The sequence below is a fragment of the Xenopus laevis genome, chromosome 1S (assembly GCF_017654675.1).
Source record: "Xenopus laevis strain J_2021 chromosome 1S, Xenopus_laevis_v10.1, whole genome shotgun sequence".
In the NCBI taxonomy this organism is placed as follows: domain Eukaryota; kingdom Metazoa; phylum Chordata; class Amphibia; order Anura; family Pipidae; genus Xenopus; species Xenopus laevis.
In genome coordinates this window covers 132,299,287-132,319,145 of record NC_054372.1, presented here as the reverse complement: position 1 = coordinate 132,319,145, position 19,859 = coordinate 132,299,287, and the positions used below count along the sequence as shown (strand labels likewise).

Here is a 19,859-nt window from a genome sequence, read left to right as displayed (position 1 = left end):
ATTGGTAACACAAGAATCACAATCACAATAGAATTCTAGTGGTGTAAACTAGTCCACCAAAAAATGTTCTGTGTTGTCAGCATTTACTTCATGGCCTGCTTGCTGCTAAACTTCAGAGAAAATATAAGGATAATTGAGCTTGGTCATCTCTTGTTCTGTATGCCCTATGCCTTCACACATACCAGTTTATATAACTGCACTTCTTATATTATTATATGTGATATTTCTGTGTTATTTAATATAGCTTCTAAGACTCCCAATCACCTGCCTTGGGTTGTCTATATATAGGACACTTAATTTTGGGGGTCTTAGTCAGGCCCAGACGGGCAAGCTGTGGTTTCTGGCAAATGCCAAAGAGGCTGAGATGTTATAGGCAGTCACCATTCATTGAGCTAATGAGGACATTAAGGTCTCTCTTATTTGAAATGCTAAGGACTGTTTTTATATCCCAGTCCGGACCTGAATCTTAGTGTCCCTTTAGAACTTACCCGTCATCAGTGAGTGTCTCCATCATTCCCCTCTTGAGCCGTGCACAATTAAATATAATTGCGGGGAGCCCCCGGAGACAAGGGAGTATAATCAGAAGGTTTTTTTGAATTAAAATTCATACTGCAGAAAACTGTATGGCAAGAACATACAGAGCACATTGACCAGCATTCTATAACTGAGGACAAGGATAACTAGGTTCTTAAATCCTGGTCCAATGTCCTTGAACCAACTTGTAAATGCTGTACACAGAAGATTACACCGAAGACTATCAGGATAATACCACAAACAATAAATGCAAATAATATTAATAATACACTTCAATTTACTTCATCATTCCTCGTATATAGGGGTGTGTGCATATCTACATAATATTTAAATATATAGAAAATAAGGGTAAATAAGATTGAGATAAAAAGAGTAAGTTAAGAGATTACATATAACTTACCTTAACGTACCTTAATAGGCAGAGTCGGACTGGACCCGCTCCCTGCACTTCTTCATGTCGCGACCTCCCTTCTTCGGGTCAGTTACAGCAAAAACACAGTGCGCGCTGTTTATTGATCACACCAGTCAAACCAAAGATAACTAGGGTAAGTTTGTAAATGGCAAAGATGGCGGCACTAGTTTCATATCGGTGACTTCATTTCCCCCTTTAATAAAGCCCTTTATTTAATGGAACTGTATTTTTCCCTGCAGACACGATTGTATCAAAAAAATGAAAACAATGTCCCCAATAAATATGCATGACTATTGGAGTCTTATCCCCTTTTTATTATATTAAACCTCTTTTGTTTTTCCTCCGCAGATAATGAAGACTGCCCAGTCTAGAATAGCTCGTTGCTAGAATACCTGCATTACAGAAACCAGCTAATGGTAAGAATAACAAGTAAAGCAAAATATATAAAGGGCAGCATAAATATACAAAATAGCATCAGGGTGTTCTTTAGGTAGGCTCTTGATTGGAGCAGTTCCTGGTTGTTACTAAAATATGTATATATTTATGTACAATGTTGCTTTTATATTTGGTATGGTGTTCTATTTTACCTATGGATGATAATCACAATGGCTATAAACTTGAACTTGGATCCACATTCACGCTTGGACTATACACACTGTTCACTGTTGATGAACTGCATTATAAAAGACTTATAAAGCCATTAACGAGGACTAATGGGTTAATGGGTTCCATACTCTGACTGGCCCATGCTCCCTGGTGTGCCATACTCTGCCTGCCCTATTCTCCTTGGGTGTGCCATACTCTGCCTGTGTGTGCCATACTCTGCCTGTGTGTGCCCTACTCTGCGTGTGGAACATAAGCCTGGTATTTATTGTGGGGGTTTGTTGCATTGGGAAATTATTGTTTGGGGCCCCTAAGGTGTTTATGTGCTGGGGGTTGTGTTATCCACAGGGGGGGGTGAGGCATATGGATTTAAGGTTATGTCTTAAAATTACAACTTTTTTCACAAACAGTATGAGTGACAAGTGATATCCCTGCTATAAGCATCAACCATTTGGTTTTTTGGTGGGCTGTCACCATTAGTGTGGACATGCTTTAAAAACTGGCTTCCATTAGTATCTGGCTATCCCCAATGCTTGTTCAGGAAAGACTAGAGAAATCGAAACTATGGGGAAGCCAAAAAATAAAAGCAGATCCAGCATCAAGGCACTATCCAAAGAGCTGGTAAAACATTGTCGCAATGGGTATAGCGATGAGAATAAAAAGGATAAGTTTTAGGGATAATATATTTACCACTTAATATTTCCTATAAAATACACCCTACACTTGAGCTTTATTACACTTCCAGCAGCAGATGGGCCTACTTTTATACTTTACTGTAAGTATGCTCATAGCAACCTATTAGAAATGGCCATTGGTACAGTGCCATATACAGTACTGTTCATATCAGTGATGCTCCAAATTCATAATTTCAATTATACTTTTTTACTGTGCAACAAAAAAATAATTAAAAACCTGGTTGCTAGTTTTCTTGACCTTAGCAACAAGCTATTTATATGAAAGTCGGAATGAAATATGAATATGGGACCTTGCTGTATGCCCTAAACTCATTTGCCATCACCTCCCTTCCAATTGTCCCCCATGCCATGAGTCCCTGCTGCCCACCCATGGTTCCAGAGTTGGATAAAGGGAGCATGTTTTTAGCTACAATGTTGGTACATAAGAGCAGGGCCAATACCCGGGGGGCAGAGGGGCCTGTTATTACTTGTTACACAAATTAATCATCTTATGGTGTTGTACAGGGGTTCCTAAATGCTTCCTTCAGTAGAAAATGTGGACTGACAAAACCAACTGTGAAATCCCTAGGCATGAAGTCACCTCTCTTATATGGGGACTTGCTGTATGTCCCCCACTTATTTGCTATCACCTCCTCAATTGTCCCGCATGGTACAAGCCCTGCTTGCAGCAGGAGCCTGTCATTACATGGAACACAAATTAAGCATCGTATGGTGTGGTACAGGGGTTCCCAAATGCTTCCTTCAGTAGAAAATGTGGATATTTGCTGGCAGCCCTGCATAACTGACAAATCCTTAGTCTGTGTCTCCCATCCAGTGCTAAGATTAAAGGCTTCTCCCAAGCCCATTTTAGGAGAAAATCTCAAAATTCACTAAAATCAGGGAGAGTACCATCATCTGCTAGTCATGGGGGCATCACACAACCTTTTCCCTGCTTTTTTTCACTAACGTATGGGTTGTTTGGCAAGCAATCTCTCAGAGGGAATATACAGTTAACACAGAACCAACCAACTGACAAAACCAACTGTGAAATCCCTAGGCATGAAGTCACCTCTCTTATATGGGACCTTGCTGTATGTCCTCCACTTATTTGCTATCACCCCCTCAATTGTCCCCCATGGTACAAGCCCCTGTTGCCCACCTCTAGTTCCAGACTTGGATAAAGGGAGCATGTATTTAGCTACAATGCTGGTACATAAGCGCAGGGCATATAACTGGGGGCAAGTTCTTTAAGGAGCCTGTCATTACATGGAACACAAATTAAACACCATATAGTGTGGTACAGGGGTTCCTAAATGCTTCCTTCAGTAGAAAATGTGGATATTTGCTGGCAGCCCTGCATAACTAACAAATCCTGGGTCTGTGTCTCCCAACCAGCACTAAGAATCAAAGCATCTCCCAAACCCATTTTAGGGGAAAAATTCCAAATCCACTAAAATCAATGACAGGCTCATCATTTGCTAATCTGGGGGGGCATCACCCAACTATTTCCCCTCTTTTTGTCACTAAAATAAGGGTTGTTTGACAAAAAATCCCTCAGAAGGAAAGTACACATACCTCTCACCTCAGGGCCAACCAACGGACTGAAGTAACTGTCACATTCCCAGGTATGATGTCAATCTGTTCCCTGCTCTTAAAAGGCAAGTGTACCCTATTGATGAGGGAATTTTATATGGCATTAATTTGCCCCTAGATGTGCAGTACATACACAGCTTATTATGCACACAGAACATTGATTTGTATGTGTGGCCTATTGAGTCAGTGTAGTTACTTTGCTGCCATATCTGTAAACTAGCCATGGTACAGATTTGGGTTCCTTTTTGGGGCTTTGGCTGGTTTGTGTTTTCCATATAAAAAATATGATCAATGTCGGGTTTATATATTCAAACCCATAATGGATTCTGGCCCACAAGTCCTTCTTGGATTTGAATAAATACTCAAATTGAGCCTGGCCCCGAAGTTCCCCCTGGGCCTGATTTGAACCATTCAAATTGACTCTGATATTAACCAGAAGGCTTTATTTGAGGTATACGTTAATACAGAGTATTACAATACAGAGTAAATAATAGCTTGTACATCCTGAAAGGTTGTGAGGTTGTGGGGGAACAATTTGCAATAGAGCATGTTCCGTGGGGCAGATCCTGTGGCATCCAATCATTATCGTTGTTTTAGCAAGAATGCTAAACTGCAGGACTGCATTTATAAAGCCCCTCTGTCCATGTAAAGTAAAACTACTTGTAACATTAGCGCAATAGGCCAATAAGGTGCATCTGCTGTGCCAGCAGAGAGGGCAGAATGGGGATGTTTCTGACACTATATGTAACGTTCTTGGCCTTGCACTAGGAATCTTGTGATGTGAGACAACAAATGGATTCCTTGTTCTGTATAAACATTCTACAACCTTAAAAACAGAATAGCCCTTGAGAACCATGAGTTCTAAATTCCTTCTACAACCTCCTGATAACTACAGTTTGTACAGTTGGCCCTAACGTGCCCTGCCTGCCTCTCCCTGTGCATGTTGGGTAATGTTGTTTTTGTTCAACAGTTTGCTGGCTGCCATGATTAAGGTAAGACTACAATACCCAGCATGCAATGGGACTGACTTGTGTAGATAGAAGCTCCATTTCTCTGTATGGCCCTACCTGTCAGTGCAGGGTCGACTGGGGTTAAGTTGCTCCTCAATGGAGGCAGGACAAACTAAAGACTTTTCCTTCTCCTCCTCTTCCAGTCTTTCCACCTCTCTTGTTAGTTTTTTTTAGATTGTCCTGCCTTGGAGACAGAAGTATTTCCTTTACACTTAAATGCTTAAGAGCTGCACTCTCAGGTAGAGCTACTACTTACATAACAATCTCAAGTAAGTCTCTACTGAGTTTTACCTGAGATCACAGTACACTCCATTAATTCAGAAGTTTGAGCCCTGTTTACAGAGTGCTCCCTCAAATCAGTTCACTCCTTGTCTCGGTTGAGCCCTTACATCACGTAGGCACGATTCATCAGCGCTGCATCTACCGGATTGATTCCGTGCTTCCATGACTTAGGCGGCTAATGTGTGGCCCTTCATCTACATCCAGTGGACAAGATGTGTGTAGACGTTTCCAAGCTTAGTAAATAAATTACTGTGAATGTCCCTTTATGAATACCTTTTGTTTGTCCTGTCAGCAATGAGATAAATCTGCATTTGTTTAAAACAACGAATTGTGCTTAGAGCAGACAATATGTTTTTGGCTCTGGAGAGACTAGGTACCTGTATCTCTAGGCCACGGCTGCACTACATAAACAGTGATAAAGAGCGGCCTGTGTTATGGCTACAGGAGCTGTCCAGGTGCTGAAAATACTCTCACACTTTCACATGTAGCGAGTCAATAAATAAGGAGCTGCGCCACATTACCAACACACAAAGTAGCACAGTGCCAGGCCTCATTAGTATGTACAAGGGTTGGACAGGCGTGTGAGGCAACAAGTAATATACAAATCACCACTGTTCTTGCAGGACTTCATTTATAAAGTACAGTAGCAGGTGCTACATTTTAAAGTTGGTTTGAACATTCTGTACTGTTGTAGAGTACTGTTAACACTTGGTAACATTATTATTATTGGTTCTTTAACTTTTATAGCACATCTATTTCGATATCAACTGAACATAACAGTTGGGGGCTTGTTGCCTATAGCAGCAGCCTCTGGGAAGGGACTGTGGCTGTGGTATAGCAGGTATAGTAGGGAGAGATGGTGCCTATAGTAACAGCGGGATAATAGTCTCTGGGAAGGGACTGTGGCTGTGGGATAGAAAGTATAGTAAGGAAGAGATGGTGCTTATAAAAGCAATGTGGATAATATTCTCTGGGAAGGGACTGTGGCTGTGGGATAGCAAGTATAGTTGAAAGAGGTGATACCTTTGGTAATAGTGGGGATAATATTGTAGGATAGCAGTTATAGTAGGAAGAGATGGTGCCTATGGTAACAGTGGGGATAATATTCTCTGGGAAGGGACTGTGACTGTGTGATAGCTGGTAGAGTAGGGAGATGTGGTGCCTATAGTAACAGTGGGATAAAAGTCTCTGGGAAGGGAGTATGGCTGTGGGAGCAGGTAGAGAAGTGAGAGATGGTGCCTATAGTAGCAGTGGTGTATGTGCTGTGCCAGGTTGGGAGGGGTATAACACAAATACCAGTAGAAGATGAGGATTTATAAATATCCAGTAATATTATGTTACTATAGGCTGCACTGGATATGAGAGAGGTGACTCGCCGCACAGCTGAAAAGCCTCTAAGGAATCTTTGGAATGCTAAAAAAAATTGACTTCCCATTAGATCATATTTAAAGGGAAACTCCACCCTAAAATAGGTTTATGAGTAATGAAATAAAATTTGATTTTAAGCAACTTCCCAATATCCATTCATTTCTCACTCTTATGGTGTCTGTAGGTCTCTTGTTTTTCTCTGCACTATAGGTTGTGACTACTAAAACAACACAGCAGGATTAGAACTCCAATGGAGAAAGTGACAGACACAATGACGGTTACATATAACTATAGTCCCAGTAATAATGAGGAGTAATGGATTTTGGGAAGTTGCTTAGAATTATATTTTCTTTTATTATCTGGGTCATGTTCCCCTTTAATATTATTGCACAATACACTCATGCTCCTCTGTCCTTGCCCCTTAGGGTCATGCGTGGTGGCCATGGCCAAGACCTGCGTGACCACCATACCCTTCATAGACTCCATAGAAATTGGATCTAGAAATTTGTAAAGAACTACAAAGCCAAGGGAGGTGAGAACAAGGGACTAGGAGTGGGACACAGCATGGCAGCTCCCACCCAGGGCTATTATAAAGGGGTTATAGTTAGTAGTGCTGTAGGCAGACCCCTCATTGCCAGAAGCCAAAACACCCATTTTATGCACTAAGTACATAAGGTCCCACTGTATATCAAGATCATTTTGCAATATAGGAGGGGTCTAGTTTTCACAGCTGTTAATTAAACAATGGAGCAAAATGTAGAGTGATGTGTATACAAGCAGCTCTGTATATATATATATATATAGATATAGATATATATATATATAGATATATATATACATCCTATGACACCATGCAGGATAAAGTGACTTTCTCTTGAAGCCATATTGCCACTCTGTACCCTGCTATCTCCCAATGCAGATCCTAGTCATGAGCTTCCTTTCCTTCCTTCCACCGACTATGCTATTGTAAACAGTGTTTGCTTATTTCTTTCTGTAGTCCAGCTGGAGTCAGAATCAGGAGTGCAGAGAAACAGCATGATAACCAGCCTTAAGCCTATTGGGCCCATGGGGTCCCCCAATTATGGGGGCCAGACTATGCCATGAAATGCTTAGGGATTAATGGGGTGGTTCACCTTTAAGGTGACTTTTTAGTATGTTACAGAATGGCCAATTCTAAACGACTTCTCAGACGGTCTTCTTTTTTCTGACTGTTTCACTGACCCCATCTAAAAAAAACAAATGCTCTGTAAAGCTACATATTTATTGTTATTGCTACTTTTCATTACTCATCTATCTATTCAGAGCCTCTCCTATTCATACTCCAGTCTTGTAATCAAATCAGCTCATGGTTGTCAGGGTAATTAAAACCTTAGCAACCAGATTGCTGAAATTACGAAATCTGCTGAATAAAAAGCTAAATAACTCAAAAACCACAAATAATAAAAAACTTAAAGCAATTGCAAATTGTCTCAGGATATCACTCTCTATATCATACTAAAAGTTAATTTAATGGTGAACAGCCCCTTAAATGGAATAAGGGAGAATATTACAGCGGTGGCACCAAGGCCTGGGTTTGGGCACTCACTGCACAAATCCTAGACACAGGGCAAACAGAGTGCAATGATCTGCTCATTGTAAGCTCAGCTTAGGAAGTTCCCCCACACACACCCTGGGGCTACATGTTTGGCTCTAGAGAGGACATTAAACAACACATCACTATGTGCAGCTTGCAGGAAAGCCAGGGACGGGTCCCATGAGGCCCACGCTCAATGCCCGGGTGGGAGAGAGGGGAGACCTCCAGGTTTAGGGTTGAGAGATAATGAGTAATTCTGATTTCTTGCTATCATTTCCTATTATCATGCTGGCATTTATAGAATTGTGTGTTCCTCCTTAAAAACATATGAATATATGTTGCAGGAGAACATCTATTTCTTGGAACTGGAAAGCAAACACTGGCTCTGCAATACTGGAACAGATCGCCGTGACAGACAGGTGAGTACGGCTCATCCAACTCAGCAGAAACCTAAGTTTGCTCATAGCCTGTACAGAGAGATCCCATTAAAGTATGGCAACATAGGTACCGTATCCCCTGTACTCAGCACAATTCAGCAGGAACAGCCCACTAAGTCAGTGGGATGTGGGCAGCCCTTTATAATACTGATCAAGCTCCAATCCTTTCTGTACAATGTAAGGAGAAAAGCCCAGAAGCAGGAAGCCCATGGATTATCAGTAAATTCTGAGTAGCAAGCTGTTGTTGCACTACAGTTCCCAAACAATTGAGTAATAGTTCCAGCACAGAGACCAATCCCAGGGTCCAGAATCACTTTCCTTTCTAGGAAATCTGTGATCGTCTCTGTTCCAGTCTCCATCTCCAGACCCCTCCGCTACATAGCTCTGTAAGTATTTTCAGCGGGGGACAATGCCTTGTCCTTGGAATGGGGTCACGCTCTAGCAATTATTCCCTCTTGCACCCTCTCCCTCTCTGTGAAGTGACTACGGAGAAAAAATAGCAAAATAACCTTCGTCCCATGTACATTTTTGTCAGACGATTATGTTTTCCAAAGTCATGAGCACAAACGGTTCCTGGGTATTGAACTGCCCTGGGAAATAGGGGAGGCGAGAGCTGCAAATCAGGACTAGGGGTAGGCAGAAGAATCTTGAACAAGTACCTGCCCAGCACCCCCACATTGTTGCGCCCTAGGCAGGTGCCACTTCTGCCTACCCCTAGCCCTGATTGCAGTTTATCTCTTAAGCCTATGGGGAAAATCTAAAGTTAGTCTAAATATATTTTTCTCATAGAATCGAATGGACCCTTTTTGATGTGTTATTACGGCAGAGCGTTTAACCCTTAAGTCACTCTGCTACTGACTTTAATAAATTGTCAAAATCTGCACCTTTTCATAAACAGAAATAATATTTAGAAAAAGATATCTCTATTTAAATCTGCATAGTTAATTAGCCACTCAGCCCCTTAGTGTGCAAATATCACAGGGAATATATTAATAATGATATATATATAATTCACCAAATACAGTCATATGAAAAAGTTTGGGAGCCCCTCTCAGCCTGCATAATAATTCACTCCACTTTAAACAAAAAAGATAACAGTGGCATGTCTTTCATTTCCCAGGAACATCTGAGTACTGGGGTGATTTCTGAACAAAGATTTTTAGTGAAGTAGTATTTAGTTGTATGAAATTAAATCAAATGTGAAAAACTGGCTGTTCAAACATTTGGGTACCCTTGTAATTTTGCTGATTTGAATGCATGTAACTGCTCAATACTGATTACTGACAACGCCAAATTGGTTGGATTAGCTTGGATAAGCATTGAACTTCATAGGCAGTTGTGTCCAATCATTACAAAATGTATTTAAGGTGACCAATTGCAAGTTGTGCTTTTGTTTGACTCTCCTCTGGAGAGTGACAGCATGGGATCCTCAAAGCAAGTCTCAAAAGATCTGAAAACATAGATTGTTCAGTATTGTCGTTTAGGGGAAGGCTACAAAAATCTATCTCATAGGTTTAAACTGTAAGTTTCAACTGTAAGAATTGTAATCAGGAAATGGAAGGCCACAGGCACAGTTGCTGTAAAACCCAAGTCTTGCAGGCCAAGAAAAATACAGGAGCAGCATATGCAGAGGATTGTGAGAATGGTTACAGACAACCCAAAGATCACCTCCAAAGACCTTCAAGAATCTTGCTGCAGATGGTGTATCTGTACATCGTTCTACAATTTAGCACAATTTGCAAAAAGAACATCTGTTTGGCAGGGTAATGAGAAAAAAAGCCCTTTCTGCACCCCACACCACAAACAGAGTCGCTTGTTGTATGGAAAAGCTCATTTAGACAAGCCTCAGTCAGTGCTTTGGACTGATGAGACAAAAGTTGAGTTATTTGGTCATAACACAGTGCTTTGCATGGCGGAAGAAGAACACCTTATTCCAAGAAAAACACCTGCTACCTACTGTCAAATTTGGTGGAGGTTCCATCATGCTGTGGGGCTGTGTGGCTAGTTCAGGGACTGGGGTTCTTGTTAAAGTTGAGGGTCAGTTGAATTCAAGCCAATATCAACAAATTCTTATGGATAATGTTCAAGCATCAGTCACAAAGTTGAAGTTATGCATAGGTTTGTTGGATATTCCAACAAGACAATGACCCTAAAAACACTTTGAAATCTACAATGGCATTTATGCAGAGGGAGAAGTACAATATTGTGGAATGGCTGTCACAGTCCCCCGACTTGAATATCATCGGAAATCTATGGGATGATTTGAAGCAGGCTGTCCATGCTCGGCAGCTATCAAATTAAACTGAACTGGAGAGATTTTGTATGGACGAATGGTCAAAAATACCCCCATCCAGAATCCAGACACTCATCAAAGGCTATAGGAGGTGTCTAGAGGCTGTTACATTTGCAAAAGGAGGCTCAACTAAGTACTGATGTAATATCTCTCTTGGGGTGCCCAAATTTATGCATCTGTCTAACAAAACTCCAAAGAATTAAGAGGAGTTCCCAAACTTTTTTGTATGACTGTATATTGGCCCATGAGTTTGTGTACAGTGTACTTATTGCCCATGAGTCAGTGCACATTGATTCTTTCTTCTCTATTATTAATGCCTTATGGTCACACCCACCCTAGATTAATGGTCATCTCTGTTATTTACAATGTGTCTTCTTCAATATATAAAAAAATGCCATCATGAAAAAAAAGTGTCCTTGTATCATGGTTTTTTTTCAGCCTCTTTTAATAGCAAAGAAAATGATGTCTTCTTACAAAATGCAAAGTAAGTCATTAGCATAAGCATTCTATTCATTTTTTATGAAGGTTGTTTCATATGGTAGATTATCAGAGCATTAATGGGTATTCTCATGTGCTAGAGTTCCCACAGGGCAGTGTCAGGATTTACCAGTATAATCCAGACGTAGAAGAGGCTGGAGCAGAAGTTAATGAACCCACAAGCGCCTCACACAACCGCTACCCACCTGGAGTGGAACAGGGAGCAGGGTTGTGGAGAGTAGCCAGTGAGACGATCAGCGAAGTACAAGGGATGAGGCAAAAGTCGTAGTCAGGAGATCCGAGGTCAAAAGGCAGGCAGAAATATTCGTAGTCGATAAACAGGCAAGAAGGTCGAGACAGGCGGCAGTAATCAAAGTCCGGGTTCAGGCAAGGGTCAATAATCAGGAATCCAAAGTTCAGAGTCGCTAGGGTTTCAGTCGAAATAACCTAATAACCAGGCAATGCATGTTAATCTGGTTTGGGTTTAAATACAGGAGTTTTGGCGCCAAACTGGCGTCATTACGCTGACGTCGCGGAGCTGACGCCAGCACGTCCGTCACAGGCGTTTCCGCCTACGTCCTTGCGACCGGCGCCTCCGTGTCCGCGACCGTCGCCAGCGTCCCGCGTCAGACGCCGACGCGCATTAGCGCGTCCGCGCCTGCGCCGGACAGGACGCAAGCGTGCGTTCTCACAGGGCAGGGGTGTCCAAACTTTTTGCAACGAGGGCCAGATTTGGTGAGATGAAAATGTGTGGGGGGCGACCATTCAGCCTGACATTCTTTGAACCATTAACATCATTTAACTCATTTAAACAAGGAATCACGTAGCCGTAGCAGTAATATTTGGGCACATTAGTGAAATGATCTGCCACTTGGTCTATACTGCTGCCTGTGTGCTGAAGGTGTTGGCAATAGACAAGTACTGGCACGTAGTGAAGCACTGCGTGACGTCATTTCGTTACTTCGCCGATTTACTAAAGGGCGCTGGCGTTAATTTGCTAGCGAAGTGGACCTACTCTAACGCTACTTCGCACCCTTACCCCAGTTAATTCACTAACTTGCACATTTTGCTGAACGTTACCTCTTGCACCAGACTTGCCTTCGCCACCTCAGTCCAGGCGAAGTGCAATAGAGTAGATAGGGCTTGCTTCAAAAAAAGTTGAAACTTTTTCTAAGTCCCAAAAAAACACTGGCGTCTTTTACTTTTTTTAAGGGTGATAGGCTGAAAAAGATCGTACATGTTTTTTGGGGGTACCCTCCTTCCCCCCTACATTTCCTAATATATGGCACCTAAGCTATACAGTGGGCACATGGATAGGGCAAAATAACTTTATTTTATGAAGCTTTCCCAGGCTTGTGTAGTGTAATGTATTTGCTGCTACATATACGTCCATTGTACTTTAACTTGGCGTCGTGTGCAAATTAGGCATTGCTAGCGTAACTTCAATTTGCTTGATGAATTAACGCTAGCGCAACTTCGCTACCTTTCGCCTCCCTGAGCTGAACTTTTTATTTTAGTGAATTAGCGGCGCCCTGCAAAACTTCGCCTGGTGAAGTGCGGCGAAGCCAACGCTGGCGCAACTTCGAAGGTAAGTAAATTTGCCCCATGGCATGGAAGTGGCTTGAGTTCAGATATGATAATGATTTGACATGTCGAGTGAATAGTTTATCTCTTGTGAGATATGGAATTTGTTGTAGCCATTTCCCTATACCTCTGTCAAAGATTCTATTGATTTTATATATGGTGATTAAATCTGTGACATGGAGGCTGGAGCAAAGCATTTATTCCTTATGGCGTGAGACTGCATCAAGTCAAGTTTTATTGCCATCTCAACTATAAACAAGTAGATAGTGAGACAAAATTATAATATTTCAGAACCTAGTAAAAACAAAATACTGTATGTCACACACTTCAACATTTAAAAAACAGACACCATTCAGTGCAATTTGAGAGTGTTCTACAAAACAGCAATCAAAGCAGCAATCAAAGTTGACAGTGATCAGTAAAATAGTACAATAGATAATAAATCAGCATATTATTTCAATATATCTTGTGCAACTTATACATACATTAAAGGGGTTGTTCACCTTTGAGATAACTTTTCGTATGACGTAGAGAGTGATATTCTGAGATAATTTGCAATTGGCTTTCATTTTTTATTATTTGTGGTTTTTGAGTTATTGAACTTTTTATTCAGCAGCTCTTCAATTTGCATTTTAAGCAATCTGGTAACCAGGGCCCAAATTACCCTAGCAACCATGCACTGATTTGAATAAGAGTCTGGAATATGAATAGGAGAGAATCTGAATAGAAGCATCAGTAATAAAAAGTAACAATAACAATTCATTTGCAGCCTTGACTGAGCATTTGTTTTTTTTAAGGGAGTCAGCGACGCCCATTTGAAAGCTGCAAAGAATCAGAAGAAAAAGACAAATAACTATAAAACTATAAAAAATAAATAATGAAAACCAATTGAAAATTTGCATAGAATGGCTCGTTATATAACCTACTAAAAGTTACTTTAAAATTGAACCACCCCTTTAAGGGGCACATTTACTTAGGGTCGAATGGGTTAATTAACCCTCGATATTCGACCGTCGAAGTAAAATCCTTCGACTTCGAATATCGAAGTCAAAGGATTTACCGCATTTAGTACGATCAAACAATCGAAGGAAAAATCGTTCGATCGAACGATTAAATCTTTCAAATCGAACGATTCGAAGGATTTTAATCCATCGATCGAACGTTTTTCCTTCAATCACAAATTGGCTAGAAAGCCTATGGGGACCTTCCCACATTGATGTGTGGTAGGTTTTAGGTGGCGAAGTAGGTGGTCGAAGTTTTTTTTAAAGAGACAGTACTTAGACTATCGAATGGTCAAATAGTTGAACGATTTTTACTCCGAATCGTTAGATTCTAAGTCGAAGGTCGAAGTAGCCAATTCGATGGTGGAAGTAGCCAAAAATAAATTTGAAGTATTTTTTATTCTAATCCTTTACTCAAGCTTAGTAAATGTGCCCGAAAGGGTCAAATTGAAAATTTGAATTTTCGAGTTTTTTTTATGGTCAAAACTGTCCAATTCGACTAGGGAGTTATTCAAATTTGATTCAAATTTTTCTAAAAAAAATTCAAACAACTGGATCGGTGCACTCCGAGTACAAATAAATGCCTAGTTGCCGGAAATATATACTTTTGGTATCACAAGACCTATGAGTGCAGACTTTTTGCTGTTTTGATATATATTCACAATATAAAAGACTGGCCTCTATGGATACATAATACATGTTTTGGTGCAACATTGTTGCTCTAAACTGCTTGCTACAATGTGCTTTCTTCCATTTCCTCCATCTTTTGTTTTTAACCTCCCTCTTAACCCTTTGCTTTCTTCTCTCTTATTTCAACACACATGCCATTAGCTACTACACCTACCCCCATGAAGTTGCGAGGTTTATTAGATACCCTCTGGCCCTGTATGTGGTTAGTGACCTAAGTACGCCCCCTACATGTCCTTATGGGAACAGTTTGCTATGCATGTACTGTGACAGCCAATTAACAACCAGTGCTATAAGCGACCATTCGCAAAGTTCGATGCAGTAGTGACAGGGTGGAACAGCTGGTGCAGGGAGATGCGCTAGCTGTATCCACTCGTGTCCTGCGTACCCTTCTTTTTTAGCATCTACCATACCCCCTGATGGACACAGGGGGGGTGCGTCTTCGTTGTCCCGCACCTCCAGTGCGGTTTGTAAACAAATAGTTGCTAACCTACGGCCTTAGAGATACGGAGGGGCGTATGTAGGGCATATGTAAGTCAGATGCGCTACAATGCGCACACCCACCTCTACACGGTCGCGTGATTGGGTTATAAGGCTCAGTATGCATAGGGCAACCGTATTGGCTATAACTTTACTTGGCACTGTGAATTTCCTCATCTCACTTAACCCATCACTATCTAAACCCTGGATTGGCTTGTTTTTATCCTCAGTGCTATACTTCATGCTCCCCCATCTACACTGTTTCTGTTTCCTCCCCTCTCTTTGAATGACTTTTCCTTGTTGCCTAGCAACAGTTTTGGCGCCCTTTTGGTGTTCTTATGTTTATAACCAGGTGTAAGATGGGGTCTCTGGTTGCTTGTTTGTATACTCCTGAAGAAGATCTCCGTGAGGGATCTAAACATCAGTTTAAATAAAAAGTTTTCTTTATTTTTTACTGAAAATCCTGAGAGTGTCACCATTCTTCCCATATATATATATATATATATATATATATATATATATATATATATATAGTGAATAAAGTACCCCCTTCTGTAAAATATAGGCATATTATAAGTTACCGAGGAGTTTCATGACCATATAAAAACACAAGGCTGAGTGTTTTTATACAGGTCATGGAACTCCGAGGTAACTTCTAATATCCTCATATTTTACAATTGGGGGTACTTTATTTATTATAATACACAAATTTCAATGAGTCATGTGACAGAAATGACATCAGAACTCACCGTTTATAACTGATGACATCAGAACTCACCGTTTATAAGGATATAATTTACAGGATATTCATGGCTTTTGTGTATTATATAGTGAATAAAGTACCCCCTCTTGTAAAATATAAGGATATTATTAGTTACCGAGGAGTTTCATGACCATATAAAAACACGAGGCCGAAGGCCGAGTGTTTTATACAGGTCATGGAACTCCGAGGTAACTTCTAATATCCTCATATTTTACAACTGGGGGTACTTTATTTATTATAATACACAAATTTTAGTGAGTCATGTGACAGAAATGACATCACTACTCACCGTTTATAACTCATGACATCACTACTCACCGTTTATAAGGATATAATTTACAGGATATTCATGGTTTTTGTGTATTATATATATATATATATATAGATATCTCTCTCTCTCTCTCTCTCTCTCTCTCTCTCTCTCTCTCTCTCTCTCTCTATATATATATACTATGTGTGTGTGTTTATAGATCTTTAAAAGGCAAACAGAAGCAGACCCAGCTTAAGTTTCTATATTTAGATACAAATGTGATCATTTAAAAATATTAGTTATGGCTCCAGCAGCACAGGTATTAACTAGATGGGCATCAGGAAGTCTTATAGCATGATGAATAAATCTATTGCACAATCTGGTTGGCTGTGTGCAAATACTGTGACTTCAACAAAAATAACTTATGAGAAGGATGTGATGGATCATCCACAAGTATCATGATAAGTATGAGATACTCAAAACTTCCAGATGGAGAGCCAACCCGAAAGAAACAAGAGAATAATTTTAGTCTGTTACCCAAAATATGACCAATGTATATCTGGTGAATATACAAGAGGTTTGCCACTGTACATTAAATTAAATTAAACTAACCTCACAGAAACAACTAAAAGTATGCACATTGTGTTATACACCCAGCATTGCCTTAAAACCAAAACTGAGAAATTAAACCTTCACTAAAGGAACATCCACCACAGATACTGACTTATAATTCAGAGACATACTGTAATTTTTGTCAGATCGTGCCAGTGCAAAAAATTGGAACATGGCCTCTGAGGCGTAAGTACAAGGTTACCACGCTTGCACACCCTGGCTCTCCAGGACAAGACAACCCGGTGCAAAGTGAAGGAGGCCTCGGCAACCTCAATTGTAGCAACAAAGAAGAATTTCACTGGCACTCAAAGGCTCATTCAAGCAGGTACAAGCCCTTGCTGAGTTTATTTTGCGTAAGAATATACAGTAACTTCTTAGGAGTGGTGAAAACACAATCATTGTAAATTTATTGTTCCCCTTTCACCTTCTTCTGAATTAAAGTCCATTTCCTTCTGCATTATTTCCTGATTAGCCTCAGTTTTGCTTTCGTGAAGGCTCAGAATTGTGATGCAGCACAGCTGGCAGATATCTCAACTTACAGCTGACATCAATGATACAACTGCTTTGCAGGCCCTTTCTTTTGTGTAGCTTTTCCCCTGATTTTTCCTTTAGTCAAATGCATTTAATTGGCAGCTCCGATGGCAGGGTGTTTGGTGGAAGAAAGTAAAGTATATTGTATTTCCTGTTACTTTCTCCTTGTTACTGAAAGCAAAAAAAAAATCAAGTTGCTGATTAATTTTATGACGAGTTCTTCATGAAATACACTGAAAAAGTTACACACAGATCAGCACATGTAATCTGGATGTTGCTCGCTCCTCCCTTCAACTTTTAATCTGTCAAGAAAGTCAAGCTGTTTGTGGAAAATGGTTCATTTTGCTTGAGTAAAAAGTTGATACTTGGCCCACGTATAATGAACACATTCTGATATCTCCATTTTTATATGTTATTTCCTGGCAGAGGGAAATTACTAAATGCAAGCTAATGCTCAGATGACTGGCTCCTACTAACACTTGTGAAAACCACAATGACTTGGGAGGCTATTTATCATAATGGTGAACATGGGAAACATAAAGAAGCTTGTCTTGAGGGTTTCAGCCTGTTTCTTTAAAAAACAAAAACTTGTAATTGTGCTTCTCAAACACTTTAAATCAACGGTACCACTGATTTTTTAACATAAAATTCCCATAGGTTGTACAGTTAATGACCATAAAAAATGTTTTTGTAGGTTGTATAGATGAGGCATTTCAACATGAGCGTGTGCTTTCTGACTCATAATGTTTTGGAAGGTGCAACTTCCCCTGTTGAAGAGGCTGTGAAATAATTTGTAATTGGGACCCCTAGATCCAGATCATTGTAGCCTATCTGCAAATCCTGACTATTTACATAAGGCCTGTGTGGTACAGGTATGGGACCTATTATCCAGAATGCTTGGGACCCATGGTTTTGTGAATAGGGGGTTTTACATAATTTGGATACCCATACCTTAATAAATCATTTAAACATTAATTCAACTGGTGTGTTTGCTTCAAAAACTATAATTGATATAAACAAGCTGCAGTGTAGCCATGGGGTCAGCCATTCAAACACAGGATACATAGTAGATAACAGATAATTTGTGAAGAGTCACATTGTATACTACAACCCTTATCTGTTATTTGCTTTGTATCCTGTGCCTTTTCTTCTTCTTTCAACTTTCAATGGCTGCCCCAAGGCTACACAGCAGCGTGTATATATATATAAACTATAGTAGTGTTTCTAAAACAAACACGCCAGTGCAGGGCACAGAAAGCTCCGAATTACGGAATGGCTGTTTCCCGTAGACTCCATTTTATCCAAATAATCCAAATTTTTTAAAATGATTTCCCTTTTCTCTGTGATAATAAAACAGTAGCTTGTACAGGTAGAGGACCCCTTATCCGGAAACCCAATATCCAGAAAGCTCTAAATTACAGAATGGCTGTCTCACATAGACCCCATTTTATCCAAAATCCAAAATTTTAAAAATGATTTCCTGATTCTCTGTAATAATAAAACAGTAGTTTGTACTTGATCCCAACTGAGATATAATTAATCCTTATTGGAATCAATACCAGCCTATTGGGTTTATTTAATGTTTAAATTAATTTCTAGTAGTCTTAAGGCATGAAGACCCAAATTACGGAAAAATCCGTTATCCAGAAAACCCCCAGGTCCCGATCCTTCTGGATAACAGGTCCCATACCTGTTGTCACGGTCGGCACCCTACACCAGAACAGATGCCCGGCACCCTGGTCTCGGCTCGACTTCACCAGTTAAGTGACCGCCTATGGCCTCGGGAGGAGCCCTCGGCTTACTCAGATGCCACCTGGAATTAACGAGAGGTGCAAGGCATAAGTTCTGGCAGGCAATGGGGCACGACTGTTTACAAGGATGCTGGAAGATAGGAAGCCACCAGGAACCTGCAGGACGGGCCAGCACAAGCCGATAGAATAGTCAGAGGACTGGCAAAGGTTTCAGGATTGGAGAGGTCAACGTAGTTTCAGACAGGCAAGGTCAGGGTTGAAGAGATCAGTGCAGTTTCAGACAGGCAAGATCAGGATTGGAGAGGTCAACGTAGTTTCAGACAGGCAAGGTCAAACACAGTAGATCAAGACAGGAATCACAGTAAACACCCAAGAACAAGCTAATTGAACCTAACAACGGGCCAGGTCCTGTAATCTAAATGGGCTTTATATACCTTTGAATTTCGCGCCAATTGCGGGCTGGAGTGATGACGCCAGCACGACTGCGCCTTTAAATAACGAACGTGCGTGCGGCGCGCGCCCTAGAGGGAGCCAGCACAGGAGAAGGAAGCAGCGTGACCGGCGTTCACACCGAGGACGCGGCGTGGACCTCGCTGCCGCTAGACCACCAGGGTAAGTTCCTTACACCTGTACTAAAATGTATCATTGATATATGAAGTATTTAAAATGGAGTAAATGGTAAAAAAAAATCTCCAAGCCAATCAAAAGAAATTCAAGACTGAAATAAAATCAACTTGTATATGAATGAGAATGTGAGGGTACAAATGGGGTATGATGAGGGGGCCTGAATCAATGACTTGATTCCATATCGGCACAGAACATTGAGCAAAGTTGTGTAACCCTTTCCTTAATGGCTGTAGATTGCACTGTGTGTCTCTTGGTGCAATGGAGTAATGGCTAGATTTCAATGGCTGCTGTTCCTACACATCAGCCCATATAGTTTA

At 40.7% G+C, this 19,859-nt stretch overlaps 1 long non-coding RNA gene across 1 annotated transcript; it reads left to right on the top strand.

Annotated features, from left to right (window-relative positions):
- Positions 1–958: 958 nt before the first annotated feature.
- Positions 959–9,171, top strand: LOC121398235. The gene is made up of 3 exons (XR_005964197.1): positions 959–1,079; positions 1,295–1,362; positions 8,394–9,171. It is a non-coding gene; the product is annotated as an uncharacterized LOC121398235 (long non-coding RNA).
- Positions 9,172–19,859: the final 10,688 nt, after the last annotated feature.